Below are 24,891 nucleotides of genomic sequence, written 5' to 3'. Positions count from 1 at the left end.
GAAATCTACCAACAGCAGTCGGAGCTGAGCGGGAACAGGGGCAGAAAAAGTACACGGAAACTTGAAGTGAGGATCGTCAGCACCTTTTGCTTAAGGACCAACCCAACCCGCATCCGGATACTCCCGCCTGTCCCGGTTCATATCGCTCAGTAAATATTTTAATTAAATTAAGCAATTTTTTAATTTGTGTTTTTTGTCGTTCTGTGCTTCATGGTAGATCCACGAAACGGTAGGGGGCAGGAACGATCCTGAATTTTTGATTGACCGAAAAGTTTGAGGCTTTTCGCTATTACGGAATCCCGTTCTGTAAAGGATGACTAAAGATGGATAATATTGTCACAGCATATCAACATTCTATCATATGAGCGATTCCATTTGAATTAGAATGCTGAATATTTTTAATTTTTTGGGGGCAGCAGGGACTATGTCCAAGGGCTTGACGATCCCTCCCCAGGCCATCTGCGAGTTGTGGCGCCTGCCTAGGATGTGGTGGGGTTTGACAGTGGGCCCTGTTAAACCTCTATAAAAAGCTGCATGTATCCGCAAGTAGGCTCCGCCAAAGCGACCGTGTGCCGCTCAAAGCGCACAAGCCCAAGTACTGGTGTTAGGTGGGACGCTAAACAGCCCTGACACGACGGCCCTCCGACGAGACAGGAGGTTTGCGCAGGCCCAATAAGCCGCCTTTAAAAACAACTATTACGAACGACATAGAAGATAATACGACTCAATACAATCGGCAACGACCTAGGCGACGAATAAAGGATCACGATTGGAAGCTTGGAACATGGAACTGCAAGTCGCTAGGCTTCGCAGGTTGCGACAGGATAATCTACGATGAATTACATCCCCGCAACTTCGATGTCGTAGCGCTGCAGGAAATCTGCTGGACAGGACAGAAAGTGTGGAAAAGCGGGCATCGAGCGGCTACCTTCTACCAAAGCTGTGTCACCACCAACGAGCTGGGAACCGGCTTCATAGTGCTGGGAAAGATGCGCCAACGCGTGATTGGGTGGCAGCCAATTAACGCTAGGATGTGCAAGCTGAGGATAAAAGGCCGTTTCTTCCCACTCCCAACGGAAGAGCAGTTAGGCGCAGCATCTCTTGAAGATGGCTGGAGAGATATTCGATCCGCTATTGGAAGCACCGCAACCGCTGCACTAGGCACGGTGGCTCCGGATCAGAGAAACGACTGGTATGACGGCGAATGTGAGCAGTTAGTTGAGGAGAAGAATGCAGCATGGGCGAGATTGCTGCAACACCGCAACACCGCGGAACAGACAAAACTCGGAGGAAAAAGCGCCAGCAGGAAGAAGGAGACCGTGAAGAGACGGAGGAACTGTACCGCGCTAATAACGCACGAAAGTTCTATGAGAAGTTGAAACGTTCACGTAAGGGCCACGTGCCACAGCCCGATATGTGTAAGGACATAAACGGGAACCTTCTTACAAACGAGCGTGAGGTGATCCAAAGGTGGCGGCAGCACTACGAAGAGCACCTGAATGGCGATATGGCAGACAACGTCGGTGGTATGGTAATGAACCTAGGAGTACGCGCGCAGGACATGCGACTTCCGGCTTCGAATCTCCAGGAAATCCAGGAGAAGATCGGCCGGCTGAAAAGCAACAAAGCCCCTGGAGTTGACCAACTACCAGGAGAGCTGTTTAAACACGGTGGTGAGGCACTGACTAGAGCGCTGCACTGGGTGATTACCAAGGTTTGGGAGGATGAGGTTCTGGTGGATGGAAGGTGTCGTGTGTCCCATCTACAAAAAGGGCGATAAGCTGGATTGTAGCAACTACCGCGCAATCACATTGCTGAACGTCACCTACAAGGTACTCTCCCAAATTTTATGCCGCCGACTAACACCAATTGCAAGAGAGTTCGTGGGGCAGTACCAGGCGGGATTTATGGGTGAACGCTCTACCACAGACCAGGTGTTCGCCATACGTCAGGTATTGCAGAAATGCCGCGAATACAACGTGCCCACACATCATCTATTTATCGACTTCAAAGCCGCATATGATACAATCGATCGGGACCAGCTATGGCAGCTAATGCACGAAAACGGATTTCCGGATAAACTGATACGGTTGATCAAGGCGACGATGGATCGGGTGATGTGCGTAGTTCGAGTTTCATTCTCGAGTCCCTTCGAAACGCGTAGAGGGTTACGGCAAGGTGATGGTCTTTCGTGTCTGCTATTCAACATCGCTTTGGAGGGAGTAATACGAAGGGCAGGGATTGACACGAGTGGTACGATCTTCACGAAGTCCGTCCAGTTATTTGGTTTCGCCGACGACATTGATATCATGGCACGTAACTTTGAGAGAATGGAGGAAGCCTACATCAGACTGAAAAGCGAAGCTAATCGGATAGGACTTGTCATCAACACGTCGAAGACGAAGTACATGATAGGAAGAGGCTCAAGAGAGGTCAATGTAAGCCACCCACCACGAGTTTCTATCGGTGGTGACGAAATCGAGGTGGTTGAAGAATTCGTGTACTTGGGCTCACTGGTGACCGCCGATAACGATACCAGCAGAGAAATTCGGAGGCGCATAGTGGCTGGAAATCGTAAGTACTTTGGACTCCGCAAGACGCTCCGATCGAATAGAGTTCGCCGCCGTACCAAACTGACTATCTACAAAACGCTTATAAGACCGGTAGTTCTCTACGGACACGAGACCTGGACGATGCTCGTGGAGGACCAACGCGCACTGGGAGTTTTTGAAAGGAAAGTGTTGCGTACCATCTATGGTGGGGTGCAGATGGCGGACGGTACGTGGAGGAGGCGAATGAACCACGAGTTGCATCAGCTGTTGGGAGAACCATCCATCGTTCACACCGCGAAAATCGGAAAACTGCGGTGGGCCGGGCACGTAGCCAGAATGTCGGACAGTAATCCGGTGAAAATGGTTCTCGACAATGATCCGACAGGAAAAAGAAAGCGAGGTGCCCAGCGGGCAAGGTGGATCGATCAGGTGGAGGACGATTTGCGGACCCTCCGCAGACTGCGTGGTTGGCGAAGTGCAGCCATGGACCGAGCTGAATGGAGAAGACTTTTATGTGCAGCACAGGCCACTCCGGCCTTAGTCTGATAATAAATAAACAAATAAATATTTTTACGAGGTCGACATGATCCGCATTGCCGATTAGAAGACGATGAATCCTTGTCAAAAGGTCGAAAGTGTCGTAGCCAAGCAAATCCGTCTTCCGATTTGCCTTTTACCAACGAAAACAAGTGCGGAACACCGAAGGATAATTCGCATGTTCACGCCTCAAATACATAACACTGAATGATCGTTTATTTTCACCGTCCGAATCATCTAGAATTCCTGTCAGCCTACTGAGAATGAATTTCAAATTTCTTCTCATTAGCTTCTTAGTATGCTGGCATTTCAAATGCCAACTACGATTGAATTTCAAATTCGTTATCATTTTTTCAATTAATGTCATTTTTAAATATATTAGTTTATTTCATTATTTTTATCATAAAATAAGAAATACGTTCCACTTTATCCATCAATGTAACCAAGGTTCTCCTTAGCCGTGCGGTAAGACGCGCGGCTACAAAGCAAGACCATGCAAAGCGTGACCGGGTTCGATTGCCGGTGCCGGTCTAGACAATTTTCGGACTGGAAATTGTCTCGACTTCCCTGGGCATAAAAATATCATCGTGTTAGCCTCATGATATACGAATTTAGAAATGTTTACTTGGCTTAGAAACCTCGTGGTTAATAACTGTGGAAGTGGTTAATGAACACTAAGCTGCGAGGCGGCAATGTCCCAGTGGGAGATGTAATGCCATCGAAGAAGAAGAAGAAGAGTAACCAACAAATGCAAATGCATTTTTCAGACTCACTTTATTCCCCACAGAAAGGACAAAAGATCGAAAGGACAAAAGTTCGAAAGGACAAAAGTTTGAAAGAATAAAAGGTCATGCAGCTTTTTATAAGAAATTAACAGGGCCCACTGTCAAACCCCACCACATCCTAGGCAAGTTCCACAACTCACAGATGGTCTGGGGAGGGATCGTCAAGCCCTTGGGCATAGTCACTGCTGCCCATATCATAGAAATTTGAATCGACCGGAAATAAAACGTTTGCCGTTTAAACAGGTGCACGAGAGTCTCTACTTTGCAAGAATTTGGCATTTACGCATAGAAAACTTCAAAAAACATTATAAAATAATGAAATAAATCAACACTTTCTGAATCTAAATGCGTCCACATAGACGGATTTCGAATCATAGGATCAAGATCCGTACAGCTACTTTTTGTCTAAATATTCAAATTAAAGCAGATCGATCGACTAAAATACTACTGGAAATAGTTCAATACACACCTTGAGGAGCGATCCCTTTGGTATTTCTTCCACTGATCTTATTTTTTTCATTGCCTTCTGCAATTTGAACAAAGACACTTTTGATACAATTTAGGGCAACTCGCGAACAAATGGTACACGAAACTGCGCGTTTGCTGGGGGCGAGTTGTTTTCAATTTTTTATTTTAATTTCAAAGCCTACTTTTCTTTTCAATGACAATGCTTACTATCAAGCATACAAACATAAACAGGATGAGATAAATTATTTATAAATTCCTTATCTTGATCCTATTTTAATTTATTGATATCTCATGAGGTGGACGGATTTCGGCCCCCACAGTATAAGAATGTTCAAAATTTCATTCGAATCTGTAAAATTCAGTGCGCACGCGCTCCTGTGGATCTGACGCGCATTTTTTGATTGATTGACATGACAATTCGAATATCCCTCTATTAGTTGCACTTACTAAATACAGATTATATGCAGAATCCGAAGGATAACACAGCTTTGGATAAAATTAGAAGCATACCTTGATTTACGTGTTAAAAATTCAAAATGTAAATGGGTGTACCAGTTGCCCTTTATTATAAAATTATTTTTTACTTAAGCGATTTGTTATAAGAAATTCAGTATTGTTTGGCACATTCCTCTGGTAAGGAATCTCCAAGACGACAACTAATTACACGTATCCTCCCCCTGACGCACAACGAATAGAAAGGGATAAAGAAATTTCAGATCCACCGAACACGAGTAGAAGGATACGTGGAATGTGTTTGACAGTTTTTCCCAATTAGGCGTATCAGCAGTGATTAAATTTCTCCGCAATCCGCTCCTGCAGTGCGCTGATCCATCGTCGTTCACTCCACTCGGACGGAGTAGCAGCTTACATCAACAAATCTTCCTGCTTCTCGTACTCACCCTGCAAACCGGGCAGCCCTCCGGGATCGATTTAATAAGGAAACAGAAATTTTCCACACCCGACCACCATCTGGAATCGCCTGATTGACCTCCTCTCTGGCACCGCTTACCCAGCGCCCTCGAGCCTTGTTGTTCCTTATCCGGACCGACATACACATTCAAACTCGCACATGGCCGAACGGGCGAGGGAGTGAATTGCGGACATGACCAGTCAGTGGAAAAAAGAGCAAAAGGGTTCAAACCAATTTTTCACGTGAGTTATTGATTTTACTTCCACCCGTTTTCCCGCAGTTCGCCCTTGGATGTGTGCTCGCCGCATAGATTCCAGTGCTTGTCAAAAGCGTGGTCGGTCCGGTTGGTCTATGCGAGAGTTACGACCACTCGGCAGAAGCAGTTGTAGTAGTATTGGGCGGTCAAAGGATGGCGAAGCACAGTTCGCTGCAGATGAGTTAAGGTGAGTGCAGAGCAACGTACCCTTCCATCCAGGTATGTTACTCCGACAAACAACGTTCCGAAGGTGATCACCGTCCGACAGTATCCGGATTCAACCAATAAAGCGCGTCTACCTCGCCCTGAAGTACCGGGTCAAAACGAGGAAAGTAATGAAAAAATACCTTTCTATCAAATATTTATCCCCTCTTTTTATTTTATTTTATGATGATTTATTTAATAGATATTAATGCTCCCTTCTTCCATTCCATGTGCTGCCATCCCGCCAGATTGTTCGGTTGGTTGGTTGCTGCATCCCTTTGAATCCTGTGTATTGCTGTCGCGCAAATCTCTAAACAGCGGAAGAGCAGCGGTGATGACTCGCCAGAATTGGTGCACCGGCGAGGGAGAGCAGAGGGCAATATCATCATCGCGCGACTACTGCCAGGAAGGGCAACTGACCAGACAAACAGACTGCTGACTGACTGCATGGCTTAGGTGTAGTAACGGGGCCGGGCAGTCAATTGACGATGACACAGTAAAACGAGATATGGCCACCACGGTCGAAGGGACACCCCTGGTGGCATCCCCGGTGCCGATGGAATGCGGTGGATTCTATTTAGCAAACAGGGACACGTTATGGAAGGCTGCTGGAATGGGATGCAGCGCACAGTGCTCAGCTGCTGCCAAGGGTGTTGCGTAGTTATTGAGACATGCTTTTAGGGCAAGATGGGATTGTATAGGTTGCGAATGGTTGGTAGTAGTAGAAAATGAGTTCAGGGTGGAGAATCCTAGCAGAAAGGGATTCAAATTCAATCAACATTTTTGTGAATCAATCAATGAAGTGTGCGGTTAATCTAAGATTATTATGAATTCTAATCGCAAACTTTTTTTATTTAGAAAATGTTTTTATGGTAGCTTCTAGGCATCATTAATAAATGTCAACACTGATTCTATTATACCTCTGAACAGATCTGAGATTTAATGGAAGAGTTGAATACCTACTTTTTCCATTTTGGCTATAGCATATTGAACACATTCTGAAAACACTCATTTATTTTATAATACATACATAGCATTCTAAATCTGTTATGTTTGTTTTTCTCGTACATTTAGTGTTGTACACCAATCGATTGAGCAAATATCTGTCCGAGTGTGTGTAATTGTTTTATTATAGGCACATTTTAAGGCAATTAATTGCATATTATTCGGTAACTCGGCCGTACGAAAACCATTTTTTTCCCTTGTCATAAGACGAGTTAATACAATCCCATTGAATTCCACCACTTAAGTGGTGGAATTCAATGGGATTGTATTAACTCGTCTTATGACAAGTGAAGACATTCCACTAAAAAGCTCAAAATAATTTTCTTACCATTTTTTTGTTAAATATCTTGGCTGTGCATATGCACAGCATATGTTTCGAAATTGACAAATTGATATGAAATTTGCGAAAAAGAATCCACGTGTCTTGGAGGGACTCGAACCCTCAACCTCCTACTCTCTAGATACGCGTGATAAGCCCTACAAAACAAGACCACTTAAAGGTCACGATTGCGGAAAAGCCATCAGAACCCGAGTACCAACCTCCACTGTGGTTAGCTCTTTTTTGCAAATTGAATATCTTTCGGATGCTTGATTTGTCCAATCTTCACATGTGCTTTACTGTTGTATATTCACAGTCAAGCGAGTGCACATTGTTTATTAAACGAGAGGATCGCACTCTATGCCCCCAACAACGGGCTGGGTGGATTTGTATAGAGTGCGAATCAATCACACTCTGCTGTGCCAAAGGCTTGCTTGGCTAAAGCATTTGATGAGTTTGATTGCCCTACGCCTACCGCCCAGCCTTATTCTGAGCAAAAAAATCACATAAATAAAAATGAAAAAAATCTTTTTCCTTTACCTTATTCCGGGCAAACAGCCAATTTTATAGAAGGGATCACATCCACCATTTTCTTATTCTGGGCGTATGCCTACTTTAAAGAAGGGAGCATACCCACCATTGCCTTAATCCAGGCAAGTGACTACTTTTGAAGAAGCGATCACATCCACCATTGCTCTTATCCGGGCAAATGCTTACTTTTGAAGAACGGATCACATCCACCATTGCATTGCTTTAACCCGTGCAAACGCCTACTTTTAAAGAAGGGATCAAATCCATCATTGGCAGCTCCCGATTTCCCGATTTACCATCCAGATGTGTATTCAACCGTTACAATACGGAACTGTCTAACCGCTTTCCGAAGATGTACCATCCGAAAAGCGTTTTGGCAGCAACTTGTGGGATTTGAGTAAGTTACCATCAGCGTGTCGATCAGTGCGCAGCAAGCCATGGCTCGGCCTCTTCTGGTCAGACCTCCGCGGCGTGCATTTCGCTCCGGCCATTTAAGGCCACACATTTTGCCGATCTTGCCAGGTTATTTGTTGGATCCTGACGCTGATTTCAAAAGGTGAGTTGAAATCAATTGTTAATGTGCTAATGTGTTAAAATATTTGATGATTAAAAACACACAAGGAAATGGGCTTGTATTGCTGCAAAGCGCGTCTGGAAGAACGCTGCAAAATGGATTGTGGTTTGTAAAATTACAAAGCGCGTCTGGAAGACCGCTGGAAAATTAATTGTGGTTTAGAAAATCACAAATCGTGTTTGGAAGACCGCTGAAAAATGGATTGTGGTTTGGAAAATCACAAAGCGTGTCTGGAAGGCCGTTGGAAAATGGATTGTGATTAAGAAAATCACAAAGCGTGTCTGGAAGACCGCTGGAAAATGGATTGTGGTTTGGAAAATCACAAAGCGCGTCTGGAAGACCGCTGGAAAATTAATTGTGGTTAAGAAAATCGCAAAGCATGTCTGGAAGATCGCTAGAAAACGGATTGTGTTTTGAAAAATCATAAAGCGTATCTGGAAGACCGCTTGAAAATGGATTGTAGTTTGGGAAATCACAAAGCGTGCCTGCTGGAAAACCGCTGGAAAATTGATTGTGGTTTGAAAATTAACAAACCGTGTCTGGAAGAACGCTGCAAAATGGATTGTGGTTTGTATAATCACAAAGCGTGTCTGGAAGACCGCTGTAAAATAGATTGTGGTTTGGAAAATCACAAAGCGCGTCTGAAAGACCACTGGAAAATTAATTATGATTTAGAAAATCACAAAGCGTGTCTGAAAGACCGCTAGAAAATGGATTGTGGTTTGGAAAATCACAAAGCGCGTCTGGAAGACCGCTGAAAAATGGATTGTGGTTTGGAAAATCACAAAGCGTGTCTGAAAGACCGCTAGAAAATGGATTGTGGTTTGGAAAATCACAAAGCGCGTCTGGAAGACCGCTGAAAAATGGATTGTGGTTTGGGAAATCACAAAGCGCGTCTGGAAGACCGCTGGAAAATAAATTGTGGTTAAGAAAATCACAAAGCATGTCTGGAAGACCGCTAGAAAATGGATTGTGGTTTGAAAAATCACAAAGCGTATCTGGAAGACCGCTGGAAAATGGATTGTGGATTGGAAAATCACAAAGCGTGTCTGGAAGACCGCTGGAAAATGGATTGTGGTTTGGAAAATCACAAAGCGCGTCTGGAAGACCGCTGGAAAATTAATTGTGGTTAAGAAAATCACAAAGCGTGTCTGGAAGACCGCTAGAAAATGGATTGTGGTTTGAAAAATCACAAAGCGTGTCTGGAAGACAAAAATGGATTGGATTGGATTGTGGTTTGTAAAAACACAAAACGTGTCAGGAAGACCCCTGAAAAATGGATTGTGGTTTGTAAAATCATAAAGCGCGTCTGGAAGACTGCTGGAAAATTAATTGTGGTTAAGAAAATCACAAAGCGTGTCTGGAAGATCGCTAGAAAATGGATTGTGGTTTGGGAAATCACAGAGCGCGTCTGGAAGACCGCAGGAAAATAAATTGTGGTTAAGAAAATCACAAAGCATGTCTGGAAGACCGCTAGAAAATGGATTGTGGTTTGAAAAATCACAAAGCGTATGTGGAAGACCGCTGGAAAATGGATTGTAGTTTGGAAAATCACAAAGCGTGTCTGCTGGAAGACCGCTGGAAAATGGTTTGTGGTTTGAAAATTAACAAACCGTGTCTGGAAGACCGCTGGAAAATTGATTGTGGATTGGAAAATCACAAAGCGTGTCAGGAAGACCCCTGAAAAATGGATTGTGGTTTGTAAAATCATAAAGCGCGTCTGGAAGACTGCTGGAAAATTAATTGTGGTTAAGAAAATCACAAAGCGTGTCTGGAAGATCGCTAGAAAATGGATTGTGGCTTGAAAAATCAAAAAACGTGTCTGGAAGACCGCTGGAAAATGGATTGTAGTTTGAAAATCGCAAAGCGGTTCTGGAAGACCGCTGGAAAATTAATTGTGGCTTGAAAAATCACAAACCGTGTCTGGAAGACCGCTAGAAAATGGATTGTGATTTGAAAAATCACAAAGCGTGTCTGGAAGACCGCTAGAAAATGGATTGTGGCTTGAAAAATCACAAAGCGTGTCTGGAAGACCGCTGGAAAATGGATTGTAGTTTGGATAATCACAAAGCGTGTCTGGAAGACCGCTGTAAAATGGATTGTGGCTTGGAAAATCGCAAAGCGCGTCTGGAAGACCGCTGGAAAATTAATTGTGGTTAAGAAAATCACAAAGCGGGTCTGGAAGATCGCTAGAAAATGGATTGTGGCTTGAAAAATCACAAAGCGTGTCTGGAAGACCGCTGGAAAATGGATTGTAGTTTGGATAATCACAAAGCGTGTCTGGAAGACCGCTGTAAAATGGATTGTGGTTTGGAAAATATCAAAGCGTGTCTGGAAGACCGCTGGAAAATGGATTGTGGTTTTGAAAATCACAAAGCGCGTCTGGAAGTACAACATCAATATGATGAAGGTCAGCTTATAAGATATTTAGATTATACTACAATATAAAATGTTTCTTGTGCGATCAGTACCATAACACTAGGTACCAATTTAGTTTAACATTTAAATGATACAACCTATTGACTTGCATTTCGTTGTTCTGCCATTGAAAACCACGATGATCAAACAAGCTTATTTTGGAGTTCAGTTTTCGAAGAAAATTATCGGTTTCTCAAAAGCAATATGTTCATCTTCGTCTCGCGAAAATAACTTTAAAAAAATCATTGCGTTCTATGCTAGAGGATTTTTTTGCCTTTTTTTAATGAGAGAAGAAGGGAAATGTGGGGTTTGAGTAAGTTACCATCAGCGTGTCGATCAGTGCGCAGCAAGCCATGACTCGGCCTCTTCTGGTCAGACCTCCGCGGCGTGCACACGCACCCACGGAGAGCTGCTGTCATAACAATTCACTCCGGCCATTTGGGGCCACACACAACTGATCCGTTGTATTCGATATCTCTTATGTGTAACGAAGTCAGGATCAGGAGTCGGATGTGTTATATTTCGATGATGATCCCAGGAATTGCGCCGATATAGAAGCGGATTGCAGGTGTTGATCAGAGCCTTCAGATTTTTGTACGACATCGTTTGTGCGGGCGAGTGAATGTCTTGGGCTGTTCGCACATTGTGAATTTAAAACTTTTTGCCTTCCCGTGCACCACCTACATTGACGCGTTCGGATTCACTTGTCTATCTGGATGTGTTACCTGTTCAGCTTAAAGAAACACATCGGTTGGCCCAAGAAGAATCAGGCAATTAGGTCCAAGTTCATTATGCCGAACGGTCGCTGAACTATCATTAAGCCGAACGGTCATTAGGCCTATTTATAAGTTCCTCCTTTTTCTTCTTCTTCCTTTCTTTATTCTATCTTCTTCTTATTCTTCTTTCTTCCTTTTCCCTTTTTATCATTTCTCGCATTTCACTTCTCGTTTGCCTAATGCTCTTTTGAGCTTAATGATCATTCAGCCCAATGACCATTCGGCATAATGGCCTGCGGTGTTATGACCTTCGGTCAAATGGCCCAACATCGGCCCATGGATGCCTAACGCCAACACGATACTGGATTCTATCAACATTGAAAAGGACCCATCATCCAGAAAGGCGTATGTTCTGACTTCTCTGAACATATCGACATTGTTGTTTCATAACAGCGAAAGTCGCAAACGTAAACAATGACTTTTCCCGCTGATTTCACGAAAATTGCGGCCTACTCACGGTATTTTACACTTCTATTCCGTAGAAGGCACGGAGCTCTATCAGTTCCCAGTGGTAGTTGGCCTTCAGTAGTCCTTGTTTTCGAGCAATTTGCGAAACAAGTCAATGTTTACGTTTGCGACTTTCGCCCTTATGAACAAAACAACAATGTCGATATGCTAGGGGACATTATTATTATTTATCAGACTAAGGCCGGAGTGGCCTGTGCTGCACATAAAAGTCTTCTCCATTCAGCTCGGTCCATGGCTGCACTTCGCCAACCACGCAGTCTGCGGAGGGTCCGCAAATCGTCCTTTACCTGATCGACCTAGTCCAATCCGTTTAGCTTCGCTTTTCAGTCTGATGTAGGCTTCCTCCATCCTCTCAAAGTTACGTGCCATGATATCAATGTCGTCGCCGAAACCAAATAACTGGACGGACTTCGTGAAAATCGTACCACTCGTGTCAATCCCTGCCCTTCGTATTACTCCCTCCAAAGCGATGTTGAATAGCAGACACGAAAGATCATCGCCTTGCCGTAACCCTCTACGCGTTTCGAAGGGACTCGAGAATGCCCCTGAAACTCGAACTACGCACATCACCCGACCGTCGACCGTCATCATCGTCGCCTTGATCAACCGTATCAGTTTATCCGGAAATCCGTTTTCGTGCATTAGCTGCCATAGCTGGTCCCGATTGATTGAATCATATGCGGCTTTGCAGTCGATAAATAGATGATGTGTGAGAATATTGTATTCGCGGCATTTCCGCAATACCTGACGTACGGCGAACACCTGATCTGTGGTAGAGAGTTCACCCATAAATCCCGCCTGGTACTGCCCCACGAATTCTCTTGGTGTTAGTCGGCGGCATAAAATTTGAGAGAGTACCTTGTAGGCAGCGTTCAGCAATGTGATTGCGCGGTAGTTGCTACAATCCAGATTATCACCCTTTTTTGTAGATGGGACACACGACACCTTTTATCCACTCCTGCGGCAGAACCTCATCCTCCCAAACTTTGGTAATCACCCAGTGCAGCGCTCTAGCCAGTGCCTCACCACCGTCTTTACACAGCTCTACTGGTAGTTGGTCAACTCCAGGGGCTTTGTTGTTTTTCAGCTGGTCGATCTCCTCCTGGTTTTCCTGGAGATTCGGAGCCGGAAGTCGCGCGCGTACTTCCTAGGTTCATTGTCATACCGCCATCGTTGTCTGCTATATTGCCATTCAGGTGCTCTTCGTAGTGCTGATGTCACCTTAGGATCACCTCACGCTTGGTTTGTAAGTTGTTCCCGTTTATGTCCTTACACATATCGGGCTGTGGCACGTGGCCCTTACGTGAACGGTTCAACTTCTCATAGAACTTTCGTGCGTTATTAGCGCGGTACAGTTCCTCCGTCTCTTCACGGTCTCGATCATCCTGCTGGCGCTTATTCCTCCGGATAATCGAGTTTTGCCTGTTCCGCGCCCGCTTGTATCGTGCCTCGTTCGCCCTCGTGCGGTGTTGCAGCAATCTCGCCCATGCTGCATTCTTCTCCTCAACTAACTGCTCACATTCGCCGTCATACCAGTCGTTTCTCTGATCCGGAGCCACCGTGCCTAGTGCGGCGGTTGCGGTGCTTTCAATGGCGGATCGAATATCTCTCCAGCCATCTTCAAGAGGTGCTGCGCCTAGCTGCTCTTCCGTTGGGAGTGCCGCTTCCCGCTGCTGCGCGTAGTCTAGGGCTCGTCTACCGTCAAGCAGCCGCACAATTTTTAGCTCCGGCAGACGACCCCGACGCTTGTTGATCACCGTCGAGAGTTTTGAGCGCAGACATACTACAACAAGGTAGTGGTCGGATTCAATATTCGCACTGCGGTAAGTGCGGACGTTCGTGATGTCGGAGAAGATTTTACCGTCGATTAGAACGTGGTCGATTTGGTTTTCCGTTACTTGATTAGGTGATTTCCATGTGGCCTGGTGGATATTCTTTCGGGGAAGAAAGTGCTTCGGACTACCATTCCGCGTGAGGCTGCAAAGTTTATGCATCGTTGGCCGTTGATCTCCCTTCGTGTGGGCAGTGCACGTTGATGATGCTATAGTTGAAGAAACGGCCTTTTATCCTCAGCTTGCACATCCTTGCGTTGATTGGCTGCCACCCAATCACGCGTTGGCGCATCTTTCCCAGCACTATGAAGCCGGTTCCCAGCTCGTTGGTGGTGCCACAGCTTTGGTAGAAGGTAGCCGCTCGATGCCCGCTTTTCCACACTTTCTGTCCTGTCCAGCAGATTTCCTGCAGCGCTACGACATCGAAGTTGCGGGGATGTAATTCATCGTAGATTATCCTGTCGCAACCTGCGAAGCCTAGCGACTTGCAGTTCCATGTTCCAAGCTTCCAATCGTGGTCCTTTATTCGTCGCCTAGGTCGTTGCCGATTGTATCGAGTCGTATTATCTTCTATGTCGTTTGTAATAGTTGTTTTTAAAGGCGGCTTATTGGGCCTGCGCAAACCTCCTGTCTCGTCGGAGGGCCGTCGTGTCAGGGCTGTTTAGCGTCCCACCTAACACCAGGACTTGGGCTTGTGCGCTTTGAGCGGCACACGGTCGCTTTGGCGGAGCCTACTTGCGGATTCATGCAGCTTTTTATAGAGGTTTAACAGGGCCCACTGTCAAACCCCACCACATCCTAGGCAGGCACCACAACTCGCAGATGGCCTGGGGAGGGATCGTCAAGCCCTTGGACATAGTCCCTGCTGCCCCCCATATGCCCGCCTTTGCATGAGTAATGAATCTTGTGTGGCAAGTACAATGGATACACTATGCCCAGGAAGTTGAGAATATTCTCCCGGAAAGCATCCTGGACCGAGAATCGAACTCGCCATCTCCGGATTGGAATCCTTCGCCTTTGCTCGCAAGGTAAACTTTAGACACTCTGGTGTTCCATTTTTCGACGACGTTGACTGTGTGGCGCCTTGGTGGAAATTACGCAATTATAAAATCACAATTTCTTTTTCTTTTTAAAGGATTTAAGAAATAGGAGAAGTAAAAAGAAGAAGGAATTGCGATCTTATAACCCTTTGATTATAAGATCTACTGTTTTCATTTAAAATCCGGAAAACATTATTCAAACAATTCTGAATATTTATATTTATTCCATAACGTTCTTCCATCCTTCCACAATGTCCAAATATTATTTTATTCTGAATCAGAGGTGAAAAAACTATAAATAAATCAAGCTAAGAAAAATAAAACCGCAACACATTGCAAATGGCGACTAGATTTATAATCAAGTTGCAATTGCTGGTTAACAGTTGTGTTCGGTAATTTTGAAAGTAGGTACCGTGGGGGACTGAAATCCGTACAACACCGAAATCGGTTTACCTCAGGAGATATCAATAATTTGAAAGGGGTTTCATGTAATTAATTCATAAATAATTTTTCTTATCTTGTTAATATACTTGACAGAATACTTTTACCCCATTATTGAGATGAAAAGTAGGCTTTGAATTTGTTTGCGTGTAGTGCACCAAAAGTAACTGTATTGTAATTGCAAATTAAGATTATTAAAGTAAGATAAGCAGAATACAAATTAAAGGGATCGTTTGTCAAGGTGCGTATTGAACTATTTACAGTGGTACCGTGGGGCATCGAAATCCGTACACTTAAGCACCTTAGTATATGAAAAAGTCATTAAAAAATAGGAATCGAATGTAAATAAAACGTTTGTCATTGACATAGGAGCATGAATGCTTCTACTTTTGATGTGTTTCACATTTACTCATTAAAAACTACGAGAAACATGATAAAATAATGAATAAAATCAACTACTCCTGACTCGAAATCCGTCCACCGTGGACGGATTTCGAATCAAAGGATCAAAATCCGTACAGCTATTTATTAACTAAATATTTAAATTGAAGCAGCCTGATTGACTATACTACCACTGTAAATAGTTCGATACGAACCGTGAGAAGCGATCTCTTCGATTTGTATTCCGTTTATCTTATGAAATGATTCGCCATTAGCAATTGAAACACAGCTACTTTTGGTGCAATTATGCTCTACCCGAAAACAAGATGGCGGCAAAAACTCCGCGTTTGATGATGTGTAGATTTGTTTTTAATTTTTCTTGTTTTAATTTCAAAGCCTTCTTACCATTTCTATTCCTTGAAAGCTTACTGCCAAGTATCTGAACAGGATAAGATAAATTATTCCTACAATGATTACCATTAACCCCCTTTAATTTATTGATATCTCATGAGGTGGACGGATTTTGGTGCTGTACGGATTTCGGTCCCGCACGGTAGTTTAGTCTATCAGTCTGCTTCGATTTAAATATTTATTTAAAAAATAATTGTACGGATTTTGATCCTTTGATTCGAAATCCGTCCACGGTGGGCGGATTTCGATTCAGGAGGTGTTGATTTAATTCATTATTTTATCATCAGTACATTCAAAGTTAATTGCCTATATGCCGGGTATTAAGCCACCCGGTGTGGAAATTAATTACTATGTCTGAAACTTGATTATGCATATGTACAACATGTGATAGATTTAGTTCGGAAAAGGTATTGGAGGGTAACCGCCCCTTCGGTGGGGTTTGATCCCACGACCCCAGTTCGCATGACAGGTGCTTTCCCTACTAAGCTACGAAGGACCTCCGTCGTCCACCACAGCTTAGCGGGTACTGATGAAACCAAATTCCCAGCACCAGGTACCAGCCGATCTCTCGCAATACATTTTCAGAACTAACTCTCTCAAATGTATTTTTGTACACAATGTCAACCAACCCAAGTAGCACCTGCAACTTGTTCCTAATAAAAAAATAAATAGAAATGTTGTATATGAATTGTATACATGTTTCAACTGTCACACAAAGTTTTGGTTCAGTTATATCTAAGTCTTTTGAGTTTTGTATCCAGGAAAGTTATCTTTCTTAAATTTTCCTATATGTGACTTATGTATAACTTGATTATAACGAATATAGCGATCGAAAAGGGTACGATTGTTTTAATTGCGTTCGCTAGGAACTGTTGTGTAACATTCTACATGACGTTTCAAATGGAAACGGATAATCTTTTAGATTGGAATTAATTCGCATAGCTCTTGCTGAAATTATTTCGTCTCACCTTTATTATTTCATAACAATGCTGGAACGTGTAAATTCAGCAACATGTGCATCACCTAATATTACGGAAAAAACAGAAAATCACCAAACCACAATTCGTAAAAAAATTATCTTTGTTTTGTGTTGCAATTTGGAAATGTTGTTTATAACTTTAGGTTAATGCAAACACCGATTTACGATTGTGTTATAACAAGCTGATTTTTGGGTTTTCATCCATGGGCATATTAGTGTTTTATACAAGTTTTTGTAACGAATTCCATATTTCTTGTTGGATGCAATACGTTTGACAGATCTGAAAACAGTGCCGAACAAAAATAAAAAGATATAGGTTATTAATACTGAACATGAAAATTATTTTCGTTCGATTGAATGTGTCACGGTGTGCTAGTAGATAAATACGAATTTTCCAATTAACCAATTGGATGTTTGAAGTGGTCATGTTTTTAATAACATTGGAACATGTTATTTGCGTTTTATTTAGACCTGTATGCAGGGTTTGCAGAAATCGCTCTAAATAGATAACGAACAACGATAAAAGAGAGGGAAAAACTGTTGCGAATCATAACAAGCCATGATAACAAATTTATCAAACTTGTATACAAGTGCGAAAAAACAGAATCGGATAGGCAGCCCCCACCGAAAAATGGTGATTCTCGCTTTGTTTTCGCTCATTTCGTGTTGGTTACCGCACAGCTGTGTAGAACAAGTTGAAATGCATCATCAGAGCCAGTGCTCCCCGCGTTTGGAGCTTTCTAAAAGAAATTTATCACGGGGTATAGCCTCCCGAATCAGTTCTCTATCATGACAGCTTGCGAAAAAAGTCTCTCGCGGTATGCTACATATCGTGTATATGTAAACAGAGATGATAAGTAAGAGACTTGTTCATTCTCTTTAGGATTCAATCCCTGCATGTATACTTTCTCCCAAATCGATTGGCCATGCCCCCCTTTCCCTCCTTTGCCCAAAACCCCTTTCCAGGCCTATGTCTATCTTAAGTAATGTCTTGAAAGGTTATTAAATTATCTTTCGGAACATCACAAAAATCTAAAATTGATAGAATATTAAAAAAGTTATAACAATTTCTATTTAGGGTCAATTCGACTCCAGAGCACAGACAACGTAAGTCAGAAGGTTAATGAATAAATCTCACACTTAAGCCAATGAGATAATCAGTCTGCGGAATTTAATTTTAGACGAAGACAAAAATAAATAAATAATAGATCGGCAGAACAGTAAATAAATATTTATGCTATACAACAAGGCCGATACAAATATTTAAAATCCATTTTGTCTCCCTCCCCCTCGGATTTTTTTTTGCCAAAAAACAATATTTTGAGGGGGCAACAAAATAAAATTCGGATAATTTTAAGGATTTTCAAAACATTCTTTAACAAATCCGAAGAGTTTTTTGATTTTTTTTTTTCATTTTAATATTTATTTTTTTTTATCCCCCCCCCTCCCCTTGACCTTTCGGAGACCAGTAGGACAAAAAGTAAATTAAATATTTGTAACGGTCCAATTTGAATTTATCATGTATTAAATATACTATGATATATTTTTTGGAAAATTTTTCGAATACATTTTTGGATCTTAAAAAAATGAATTAATTAATAATTTTGATCAGCACTGTAATCCTCCAAGAAACCACCATATTGCCAAATGGTGATTTATTATGATGATCGAGACGACGGTACTCATGAAACGGTATGATTTTTCGATGACTTGAACCAATAATATGAAATATGATGATGGCGTGCGCGGCCGGGGGAAGCAGAATATAGATCTTCACAATAAATACGAAATGGCATGTGGATTTTCCCACCGCAAACGTTCCGATTTATGGAATTCAAGATTATAAATATATAAACTGTTTAGTCACACTCCATATTTGGAAGATCCCACAAGCTGTTTATCTTTTTCAAATGAATTCATAAACACAGAAGTAATTTAATTGGAGAAAAAAGTGACAGTTGCGAATTCAGTTGTGGGGCAGTGTTTTATATCTGTTATAGTGGCGTTTTCTGGTTTATTCATTTGTAACATAGAGTATGTTTTATATTGACTCCACCTCTTGCGCTTTTTCAGTGATATACAAGTTGTATAACTGTACCTATGGGCGAACATATGACTTTTCGAAAAATCTTATATGAGTTATCAATACTGATTAACGGCAAGCTGTGTTGCTTGGGAAGTAGGATGAGTATTTAATATTGTCCGGCTCCTACACACTTGCTTCATCAGCAACGGCGCCTTTTCCGAACTAAATCTATCACATGTTGTACATATGCATAATCAAGTTTCAGACATAGTATTTCATCATGTTTTTTCATAGTTTTGATGTGTGTTAGTATTTTATTTAATGCACAGCCGAACAAAAATTAATTGCCGAATCAGTCAGTAGTTTCTTTTGCGGTCTTCAGTACATTTATTCCCTTTAACTGAGTCATCGGTAAAAATATCAATTCTGACATTTGGTTTACTGATATCTCAGTTAAAATATAAGCAAGATATGTAAAACAATTAATGAACAACAGAACCCTGATGGGAGGTAGGTCTGCCATTTTTCCTTTGGTCGTTTTTTTCCGTTGGTCGGGCTTAAGTTACGTAAGAAGTGCTATTCAAAAAGTTTATTTGTTATTGAATAGTTCGACAAACAATATCAGATGCATAGATCTCGAGGTATGTCAAGCATAATAAGCATCGGTATTGTTAGCCTAACAACATGGTAGACACAAAGATATTCCATTGAAGTTTCGGCTCGCTTGTCAAATAGTCAAGATTCGTCTTTCTTAATGATCCCTTTAATCTATGTGCTTTTCTAATTAGAGAAGTCTCATAAATGATTTCAATTCTTGTTCTATCCATCACAATAACTTATTTTGTATCACTATTCTGCACTCTACATTTAAGCTGACATCCATTGACACATGACATTGGCACACATGCGGTCGGCAACACCAATACACATAACTGACCCTCATTTCTTCCAAAAACACAACGCACTAAATCGATAACCGATCCTGAAAGCCATCCGAAATATTGAAATCGCATTGGAATGCACCCCCACCCCTTCTGACAGAAAGGACACCGCACTCAGCCTAAATGCTTCTGTGGGGCGGATGGCCGGAATGCCACCCTGCAAGTCAGCCCGAAGCATCACCGAGTCCAGGGCAGCAGTTTGGTAGATGGACATTCAAACGGATCTGGAAACTATTTCAACAACGAAATGGGTCTCCGTCGCCGGGTCCATCACCTATAGCGTTCATCTGTGTATGCATGTGTGGCAACTGGATGATCGGTTGGTCGACGAGGAGGGACATGTGTAGCTCTGTGCGTTCGACAAAACTGTAATTGAACACGTTCGTATCAATGTGCAGATAAATTAAATTTCTTCTTCTCGAATTTATTAAACGCCGGACTTGTGCCAGACGAGGGGGTACATACTACAAGCAGTCTGATAGTTTAGATTGTTTTCGTCTTTTTTTTCGGCAGGTGGTTTGGCAGTAGGGTGCCCTCAGAATGACAAATGGTTTGGAGAAACATATTCTTATCTGAAATTTGTGAACATTGCTAAATATGACGCAGATATGTAGGCATTGGTTTTGTAAAAAATGTTTCGTAATAATTAAGTGTATACAACCTATTTTGTTGTCCTTTTTCTTTAAGTTAACTTTGAATATGGTACTATGGGACATGATTTTCTAACAAATCTGCTTTCTGGATATGATATCATTGAGTTTCTTGAAACACCCTTTCTCTACACTCTCCTTGAGAGCATGCAACTGCTGATTGACGAACGGCAAAGAGGGTAGTACGACGGACAACAAGTGGACGAGCATTCGCAATCTTTCTGAGGAAAGTGTGAAATGTTTTCTGCTATGCAGCCGTCCCCCTGTCTGGAGAAAATTGGAAAAGAAAATCGAAATCCAAGTCAAATATCTAGAACATGGGTTCCATTCGAAAGAACATGGCTTCCGATGCACACGAACTGGATGAATGTGTGCTGCTTATTGCAAGATATTGCTCTGTAGAAAAAAACGACGATGGGACGGGGGTTATAGGAGGCAGGGAACCGGTTTGGTCCATCAAGATCTGGATCGCCACCAGGCAGTGATCGGGCCCCGGACAACCCCCACCATGTGACAGCTTATCGTTCCTTGTGGTGCACCGGTTAGTGTGTTTGTGTGTATGCTTCATGTTACGTCAGATTCTTAATTGGAAATCAATTAAGGAAGAGGAGCAAAGTCTTTCTTCTTAACGATCCACGTTCCCATCAGGAGGGTCTTATCATGCAAATCGCACACTCCGGTTTTGTGTTTTGTATTTTTCGTTAACGAAGGCCAACACCGGGGTAGCACATGTCGTCTCAGTGCCGGACAGCTCTCGTAGCTAGTCTTCGTCAGCAGTCCAAAAAAGGACTTAGAGAGGGGTGCTGCGGCTACTGCTGATGTTGTTTGTGTACCATAGCACATACTGGGAGGAACCGGTATCGATGAAAATTTATCTCTCACTAATGAGATATTAATAATTTCCTACCGAGCTTATCTTGATCAATCTGATGAATCGGTTCTTATGCTGCGGGAACGATGCATTTGTTTTGTCTTCATGTAAACCATAGACGCCAATGTTATTATTTTCTACCTTCCACGCCAAAACAAATTGTGTTCCACAAAAAAAAAAACATCTTTTCAATGGGATTAAAGTTCCGATAGTCGTGGGTGTTCCTATATAGTTGCGTTAGTAGGTCTTCAAAGAATTTACAAATTGAACGCAGAAAATCCACATTACTGATCCGATAACATTCCGAACTGTTTTGGAACATACGATGTGCGTTCGCACATCGTGAAAGGCTATCAGTAAGTTTAGAGGCACTATCCTGAGGGTAAGTGCAAGATGTAACCATCCTTTGTCTCTTTAAAGCATAAATAAATATAGGATAAAGTTTGGGATATGCATAAGTACGAAAATCTGTGTGATTTTCTAAAAATTACATGAAACTTTTTTTAGTTGAATTCTTTGCTAGCAATATTACAATACTTGTTCTTTGAGTACAAACTTATTGCTTATTTTTTTGTTTGAGACGCAAGGCATACGGGATTAAACATTTCCAAGTGTGACTGTTATGCGGTCAATTTGCTATTTTTTCATGTTTTTCAGAACAAACCTTCTCATCTACAACTGGCATGATGGGCATATGAAGAGTTAGTATAAAGTTTGGAGCATTCGAGAGCTACCGTTTAGATGTTGTTGCGATGATTTTTTGCGTTTTTATCTCTTATTAGATTTTTTTTTTTCAAAATTGAAAAATGTCCAAAAACACTAAATTTTGAGTCTCCTTGAAATTTTATCCGAATCAGCTAAAATTTTGACAGGAGGCTTATTTCAGCATAGGAATTGTATTGTGATTCTGGGTTGACCGAATTATTTTTTGATACTTTTTGAAACCTAGAGGCCTACACAGATACAAATATGTTGTGATTTTAAATGTATTTTCATGCACATATTTGGAGCATGCAAATAAACGTAACATTCAATCGATTCCACTATTATTTTAAATCGAAATAAATTTAAACGGTGCTTGCTTGTAAAATTCAATCAAATTTTATTGAATATCGAATGTTAATTCGTTTGAAGGGAAAGGCTGCAATTTTACACGTCATTGAATTTTCAAAATTATTTGCTGTGTAGTATATATCATACTTTTTCCCAAAACGAATGTGATGTTTGTTTAAATTCACTAAATATGTTTTAAAAAATGTTTTTTTTTTCAACTCCTGATCATAATATTGGTTTTACAGTTTATGTATGAGTGATTAAGCGGCCTACTTTTCCAACAAATAAGTTGCATAATAGTAGTTTATGCAACTAGTTGCAAAATAGTTATTTTTTCTGCACGAGTTGTACGTTTATCCAACGAGGTTTGCCGAGTTGGATAAATACTACGAGTGCTGAAAAAATCGAGTTTTGCAACGAGCTGCACACGCTTTTTTTGCAATGACGAAAAATGGGCTTCAATATGGTAAATTTGTAGCAAAACGGTACAAACTGATTTACTCCACATGATCATTTTTACCAATAAATGATGTTGCTGAAAAGAACAACCATATTCCATGCTATCGTGCCACATTCCATAGGTCGTCAAACCTTGAAGCGATATATGAACTTGTTTTTGGAAAATTCTAATGTCATACATTATTTGGACACTTACCCAAGCTTGATCAGTGAAATGTAGTCATGTAACTACTGTTCTGATGTTGGTTTTTCATTACAGCACCCAAATGAGTGCTACTATGGATTTTTTGCAATTCCTGATCATAATATCTGGTTTACAGTTCGTCTTTGAGTGATAAAACGGCCTACTTTTCCATACCAACGAAATGGGTGCTTTAATGAACATTATGCAACTCAAATGGGTTGCATAATATTCATTATAACACTCATTTGGGTGCTATAATGAAAAACCAACATCAGAAAAGTAGTTACATGACTACATTTTGCTGAATGAGCTTGGGTAAGTGTTCAAATAGTGTATTCTCTGCATCGCGTAATACATGAAACAGTTTGATGGACATGACATCAAAAATTTCCAAAGGCAAGTACATCTATCGCTTCACGGCTTATCGAACTATGCAATGTGGCACGGTAACATGGGATCTGTTGTTTTCTGCAGCAACATGATTTATTGGCAAGAATGATCATGTGGAGTCAATTAGACTGTACAATTTTGGTACAAATTTATCAAATTCAAGTCCATTTTTCGTCATTGCAAAAAATAGCGTGTGCAACTCATTGCAAAACTCGATTTTTTCAGCACTCGTAGTATTTATCCAACTCGGCAAGCCTCGTTGGATAAACGTACAACGCATGCTGAAAAAATCATCTTTTTGCAACTTGTTGCACAAACTACTATTATGCAACCCATTTGAGTTGCATAATGTTCATTAAAGCACCCATTTCGTGGGTATGGAAAAGAAGGCCGTTTTATCACTCAAAACCAGATATTATGATCAGGAATTGCAAAAAATCCATTATAACACTCATTTGGGTGCTATAATGGAAAACCAACCCCAGAAGAGTAGTTACATGACTATATTTGGTTGAGTTAGCTCGGGTGAGTGTTCAAATAATGCCCATTTTGAGTCATAGCTAAAAAAATAGCGTTTACAATTCGTTGTAAGACTGTACGGACAATTTTTTGACAACACACGCCGACTGGAAGATGCCACGGTGAAACGGTCCTTCGTTGAAGAACTGGAGACGCGTGCTGCAGATATTCCGGAAGGTGGCAGCGTGGAAGACCAATGGACCGCCATCAAGAATGCCTTCATCACCACCAGCGAGAACAATCTGGGCGAACTACGCACCCAGAGGAAACAATGGATCACCGATGAGACCAGGACAAAGATAGAGGAGCGAAGAGAAGCCAAAGCCGCGATAGAGCGATCGAAAACCAGAGGAGCCAGAGTCTTAGCCCGTTAACGATACGCGGCTCTTGAGAAGGAAGTAAAACGCTCATGTCGACGGGACAAGCGAACGTGGGCAGACTCTCTGGCCGACGAAGGAGAGAGACCCGCCGCAACCGGGGACATTCGCCTCCTCTACGATATCTTACGACGCTTAAGCGGAGCGAAGATAAATGCAACGATGCCTGTGAAAGACGCGAATGATCAGTTATTGACCGACCCAACTGACCAGCTGAAACGCTGGTTCGAGCACTTCGAACAACTTTTTCAAGTGCCAGCCAGTCCATCACCACCTCGGCATGATCTGCCTAGGATCCGACGTATAACACGCGTCAATACCGAAGCTCCATCACTGCTAGAGATTCAAACAGCCATCCAAAGCATGAAATCGAATAAAGCCCCAGGGGTCGACCGCATATCAGCCGAGATGCTCAAAGCTAACCCCATGACATCCGCTCAACTACTGCATCGTTTATTTCGTAATATCTGGGACACCGCAACTTTCCCGGTCGACTGGATGCAAGGTATCTTAGTGAAGGTGCCCAAAAAGGGT

The sequence above is a fragment of the Armigeres subalbatus genome, chromosome 2 (genome assembly GCF_024139115.2).
Source record: "Armigeres subalbatus isolate Guangzhou_Male chromosome 2, GZ_Asu_2, whole genome shotgun sequence".
Taxonomy (NCBI): Eukaryota; Metazoa; Arthropoda; class Insecta; order Diptera; family Culicidae; genus Armigeres; species Armigeres subalbatus.
Note: the sequence above shows the minus strand (reverse complement) of the source record.